Genomic DNA, 6,761 nt, shown 5'->3' with positions numbered 1-6,761 from the left:
TGTAACGGAGGGAGAAAAGTACACATACGTGGCTTGAATGCTTTGTTGGCACCTACAAAATGTGAACGGTGGCTTCCTTTACATTCATGCCCTAGTAAGTCCCCATCCTTGATAATTCTCAGTAAGCTCATGTCTAGGTGTAGCATTTGTTCATGGAAAACATTGAAAGAAGTGTGGATAGATGCATACCATGGACTACTCTGTGTGGTTTGAGTGAATTGTGACAGCTTGAAAAGAGCAATATGGAAATATTATAGGAAAAATACACAACGTGACTTTTTGTAATCTACTTTTTGCTTCTGCTATAAGAAAATGTCCATGACAGAGCAATATAAAGTAATAGAAGTTTATTTTGTTCATAATACAACCTGAGAGTTTCAAGGTAATGGTGTTGTTATATAACTAACATGCAATATAATGTAGAAGGAGTTGCCTGAAAAGATGGTAAGGATCCTGTCTCAAGTTCCTAGTAGGATTTATTTGCTGAAGTGAAATATGCCTGGGCTCAATGTGTGTACTTTTAGAATGGTAATGCATCTTTGATAATTTCCTATATTATGTGAAATAGTTTTTTCTCTTCTTATATGTGTTAGTTTGAATTCAGTTTTCTCATATATCAGTAAAGACTCTTGCTAGATTGCTTGTTCCATTTCTGTACAATTACATATATATCTTCTCACCATAAGGTAGTGTCTACTTTTGGTAGTGAGGTATATTTCTTATGAACATTAAAAAGATGAATGTAATTTTTTATTTATTGAATGGGTTGTTGAAACCATTGTTATAATTAAAAGCTGTATCTTAATCTGTTATTTTGTTGAATTGTTGGTGATATTTTCTCATCCTCTTTTGCTTAACTACTACTCTCCTACTAACATTTATTTTTCCCTCTAGCCTCTTGAATATACTTATTTTTCACCGCAGTCAGAAGTCTTTAAAGTCTGGCTTAGTGATTGCAAGCTTCTTAACCCCACTTTTACCAAGGAAAGTTTTTCTTTCTCCTTTGCTTATGACATATAATTTCGTCAGGATAGCAGTCTTGCTTTGCTTCTGTGCTTTCAGGCTTTGAAAGTTCATTGTTTTGGGCTCTGGATTTCCAGTGAAAAATCTGTTGCTGTTCTGATGAGCTTGCTTTTACGTGTGATTTGTTGCTTTACTATTTCAATATCCTTGTCCTGTAGATTTATTGTTTCAACCACACCATGATTTTGGGGTGCTTCTCTTCTGGTCCTGCTTATGTGTTATGCATGTGTTTGTTTTCTTTATTACCTGTGTCTGTGTGAACATCTTTCCCCTCACATTTGAGAGTTTTCTTCTGCTATTTTATTGAAAATGAGGTATTTTATTGAAAATCTCTTTGGCATGGGATTATTTTATTTCTATGCCCATAAATTAGATTTATTTTATTAGTGTCCCATAGATCTTATATGTCTCAATCTTATATTTAAAATTGTTGTTGACTTTAACTTGGTGGAAGAAGTAGATATTTGCAATTAATTCATGCTTCGTATCTGACTCTAGATTCAGACACTAAATATTTTTCTTATATTAATTGTATTCTCTTCCCTGTTCCAAATTTCCCCTTACATTCTTATATAATGGATATTGCTCTCAGGTGACAATTTTTAATTTAAGCATCGGCCTCCAAATTGTATAGTTTTCATTGACAGGTAGCGTCTCTTTCAGAGGAAGCTGGGCTCCCATTAATGTTGGTGTGTAACTGTTATAGAAGATCTTCCTGATCACTGTACTTCTACTACCACCTATCATGACCCTGTACTACCTAAGAGAGATTTTATTCTTAGACTACATCCAAACCTGGATATACAATCTGTGTGCTATGCTTTATGGTTTTGATTGGCAAGTAGATAAACTTATTTCATTTATATGCATGTTATAAAATGTTAATATTTTCCAGGGCACTTACTTACCTTTTAGAATTTTGAAAACATAGTGTCAAAAATCAAAACTTTAGCCACGCATTTCTCAGAGAAGAAACATTTCTTCACTTGCCACTCTTCTACCCTTTCTCCACTCATCTTCCTATATAGATGGTCACCTTCTTCTCTCCTATCTTTGTGACCATTCACTTTCTTATACATTAAAAATCAACTTTGCTTGGAGTCATTGATGTGGCTTAGCATGTCAGAGTTGTTTATAGCCCAAGATATGTGACATGAACTTCCATTCCTGGAACCCAAGTAAAAGTGGAAGGACACAACTGACATCATAATGTCACCCTCTGTCCTCCATGAGACGTGCCTTGCCCCGCATGCATCCTGTACACATAATATTACAATAACTAAAAGTAACATTATTTTTCCCTTTTGAAACTTGTGCTGCGTGGGCATTTCTATATTTAAAAATAAAAGCAGTGTAGCATGAATTCTAGTTGGTATTAATAATAAAAAAAACCCAGAGACAGATAGATATTACGGTTAAAACTGAAGATCAGAGTAGTAAAGCAGCCAGGCACTAGCTCTTACCTCTATCTCAGACTGAAAGTGCAATCCTGTCTCCACCAAACCTCAGACTGCCTGGTCCCATCTCCCCCATCTTGTATTCCTCTCTCCTGCTGGGATAAAGGTGTTTCATCCCAAATTGGGCACCAGATGTTGCACAAATTCTAAATGTTCTCAATAAGAAAACTCAGAGACAGATATTGAGGTTAAAGCTGAAGAGCAGAGAAGCAAAGCAGATCTCTCCTCTACCAAGACTCACATCAAAGGGGTGATCCTGTCCTCTGACTGCACTGCTCTCCATCAAACCTCAGATTCCTTCCAGATGGGCCTGAGTTCCTGTCTCCTCTTACCTTATGTCTCTCTGTGCCCAGCCATATCACTCCTGTCTCCACCTCCCTAGTTCTGGGATTAAAGGAGTGAGCTCTGTTTCTCTTTCAGACTGATTGACTCTTAAATAAACCATAGTTGCCTTGAATTCACAGAGATTCATCTCCTTCTGTCTCCTGAGTGCTGGGATTAAATGTTTGTAATATCACTGCCTGGTCTCAATGGCTGTGGCTAGCTTTGCACTCTGATCTTCAGGCAAGCTTAATTTGTTATACCATAAACAAAATATCACCACAAAGTACTCTCTGGATGGGATTTTTTTCTTAATCTCTGAAAGCTACCTTCTGTCTTTATTGATCCTTTTTGCATGCTCATTCTCACAGTTTTTCAACTTGCATGAGAAGTGCTTGGATTTTTTTTCTGCAACTTTGGAAGGAAAATGGAACTTTTTCTTAACATTTTAGTTGATTCAAAAACACTAACAGATGTTACAATGTGGAATTTTTCTTTAATTATCGAAAGAGATATGTTTTGGTATGAGCAATATTTTAAAATTTGAGATTTTATAATATGTACATGCAAACTTAATCTCTATTTTATATTATACTGGGTCATTTGTTGCTGAAATCAAGACAACAGCCCCAACATAATCTTTTGTCAAATTCTTTATGTTATTTGGGACATTTTGAGAAATAAATGAGCTATGTGTCCTTAAAAGTTCATATCTGAGATGAAGAAGTAGATGCAAGAAAGACAAACACTACATAGTTGTTTCTAAGGTATAGTTCCTAATTTCTAATTATTGTATCTTTGTATTAATGTGGAAATGAATGTGAATGTAGGTCCTGAAACTAAAGAGGGAATAATGAGAGTGAAAACGTGTTCTAAGAGAAGGCTGAGGGAAGCCAACAAAGCACATATGATATGAAAGGGAAAAGAGGAATGGGAGAAAAAAATCCAGCTGAGGAATAGAGGCAGAGACACGAGGAGAGGAGCCAGAGATGAACTCAGCCAGAATAAAGTGTTTCAGATGCCCTAAGGAAACATTGCTTCGTGCCCTAACTGATAACAATAACTCCAAAGAAAAAGAATCAGACATAAGTTGGTATATTCCATTTACTCTTGATGTAAGTAAAATTCCATATAGAGCTATGTATTTTCTCTGATATCAAACTTGTAAGATTCTCATTCAAGGTTATCAAGTATTAAGTGAAACAGGCTCTCACCTTTCCTTCGTCTCTCATTGTGGGGTCCCTGCTTCTACATCCTCAGTCTTGTTCAAGTCTTATGCATTGTATTTGACTTTTAAAACAACACTGCCTAATGTTTATTTTGTTTCATTAATTTTTGTTATTTTGATTGTCTTCTACCTTTCTTTTCCTTGGGGGCTTCTTGTTGTTCTGTTTCTAGTCTTTTGAGAAAATAGGTCATGTATTTTTAATGTTGTTTCTACTACTGGAATATTGAAGCAGTATTGAATTGCCTTAACTTGATATTTTTCTTGACTCCTTAAGTTATCATATATATGTACTGATTTTACTGTTTATCTTGTTTCTTCTAATGTTTGATTTCACCAAGTGTGTATGCATAACTACATGCATATATTTGATTTTTCAACGCATGTTTTGGCTTTACAACAATGTTAAAAATTAATTTGTATTTTCATTACATTGCAATTAAAGAAAATGTGTATATCAGTTCCCGATTCCACATCTGCCATTCTTTTTTATTTGATGATGCTTTATACTAGCTTGTGTTACAAAGTCCTGCTTTGGGGGAGTAACGTTTTTGGCAGGATACTTTGTCATGCATTGGTTACTAAAGCATGTTATTGGTATTAACAAAGCAGCAAAGTTCAATCTGCTAAAGCAGAGCTTAAGTTCAAAGTGGATTTATATATATACATATATATATACATATATATCAATCATTGATAAGCCAGTACATTCTAATACTTCACATTCTTTGACTGATCACATTCCTTTTAAAAGTACCTCAAAGATAATTATTGCCATTTTCAGAAATAATAATTGCTTCACGATAATGGCTGCAGTGGATACAAAAACATGTGTACATGCAAGCCTTGTTTAGAATTATCAGAATACCAAGTCCATGTCTGCTAACACTCTAAAGCACTGTCCTATCTGGCACTATTTACTAGTTCACCAATTTGATTCTCTGACTCCTAGCTCAACATAACAGAATGCTTTCTTTGTTAATTTGTAGACAATGCAATATAACCTGTAAAATAAAAATAATAATATTGTTGTATGGCTGCTAAACTCTTGTTGCTAATCCAGAGATAAGTGAAGAGGAATAGCTATCAAATGATGACACGTAGATTTGGAGAAAATATAAAATAGAAAATTAGGAGAAGCCTCTGGCAGTACAACCAATGTTTATCCCTAGTGTACGAATGGACTTTGGGAGCCCATTCCCTATGGAAGGATGCTCTCTCAGCCTAGATACATGGGGGAGGGCCTAGGCCCTGTCCCAAGTGATGTGACGATTTTGATCCTTCATGGGAAGACTTACCCTCCCTTAGGAGTGGATGGGGGTGTGGGATAAGGGGTTGTTGGGGGACATGGGAGGACTGGAGGAAGAGGGAACTGGGATTAGTATATACAATAAGATTGTTTTTAATTTAAAGAAAAAAATGAATAAAAAATAACCTGTACTTAAAAATTAGCTTTTTAGTATATATATATATATATATATATTTGTTGAAAATTTGCAACAGGTCTTTCTTTGACCCGCCCATCCATGAATAATGACTCAGAGACTTCTTTTTAAGTAGGAAAGCTTGGTCTTAGCTGAGATTTGATCACAACTAGCTCTTAAGAATTAAATTAAATTAAATCATGTATATGAATCTACATTTCCCATGTGGCTTGTTGCCTCTGCTCAGTATTGTGTGTCCTCCTCCTCTGTGTCTGGCTGGAAAGTCTCTCCCACCAGATTAAACCAATCAAAAGATTCATTAGGCGGGTGAGGCACATTTTCAAACAATGTGATCAAATACTCTCCAAGAAAATGTCATAGAAATAGTTTATATGATAATTTTGTTTTCTATAGTAAAACAAGACAATAATATGGCTCAGTGAAACTACATAAAATATTAACACTATTCTAATTTTTATGTTTTCATGTTGTAGTGATTGTTATGTATTTAAAAATAGAAAAACTTAAAAATTACAGCCTTTATGGTACAGAATGGAAAATATGTAAAATTGGTTTTGATGTCTTTTTGTTTCTCTGTCCTCTGTGCTCTCTTCATGAAATAGTCCTCTTTCCATAGGCTAGTGTCTGTATTTCAAAGACCACACAACACAATATGGAAAGCATCTATCTTCCTTTGCTATTTATCCACTAATATTATACAAAAGAAAATCCATCTTTAGAAATTTCCTTGTGATCCTCTCCCTATCTCATCATTCAGATATCCATGTATTTGTTGAGGAATTAGTTTCTTATTCTTGACTCACGTAGGAGTCAATCAATAAAAGTCCTGCTCCTGGTCAATTTCTGCCAGCATAATGTAGCGTTGTATTGCAATGCCTTCAGTGGGGAATGTTGTAGTAACAGTGATGTTGTTATTATATATTCTGATGAGGTCTGTAAGTCAAGTCTGAGCTATGACAACTTGAATTCCATAATGGGAACATCTGTGATCTGTGATCCTAAAGCTGGAGGTGTGTGGAACTAAGGTAGGAAATCCATAGTTACCCTTGGGTCCACCAACTATGACTACATCTGGCTATATTCATAGTTTGGTTGCACTGAAACTGTATGTATTGCAGGATTTTTAAATCTGACATAAGCTCTTTTGCATTCTATTGTTCCTAATCGTGAAAATTTTGATTATAATGAACTATCAAAAACGTATACACCTTTAAAACAACCTTATGAGTCTCTTACCAGAGATAATTTCAGGTAAATAGGAAAGTCAACTCAAATTCATCATGTCAAAAT

Source organism: Mesocricetus auratus, unplaced genomic scaffold, assembly GCF_017639785.1.
Source record: "Mesocricetus auratus isolate SY011 unplaced genomic scaffold, BCM_Maur_2.0 Super-Scaffold_6730, whole genome shotgun sequence".
Classification (NCBI taxonomy): Eukaryota; Metazoa; Chordata; class Mammalia; order Rodentia; family Cricetidae; genus Mesocricetus; species Mesocricetus auratus.
Note: the sequence above shows the minus strand (reverse complement) of the source record.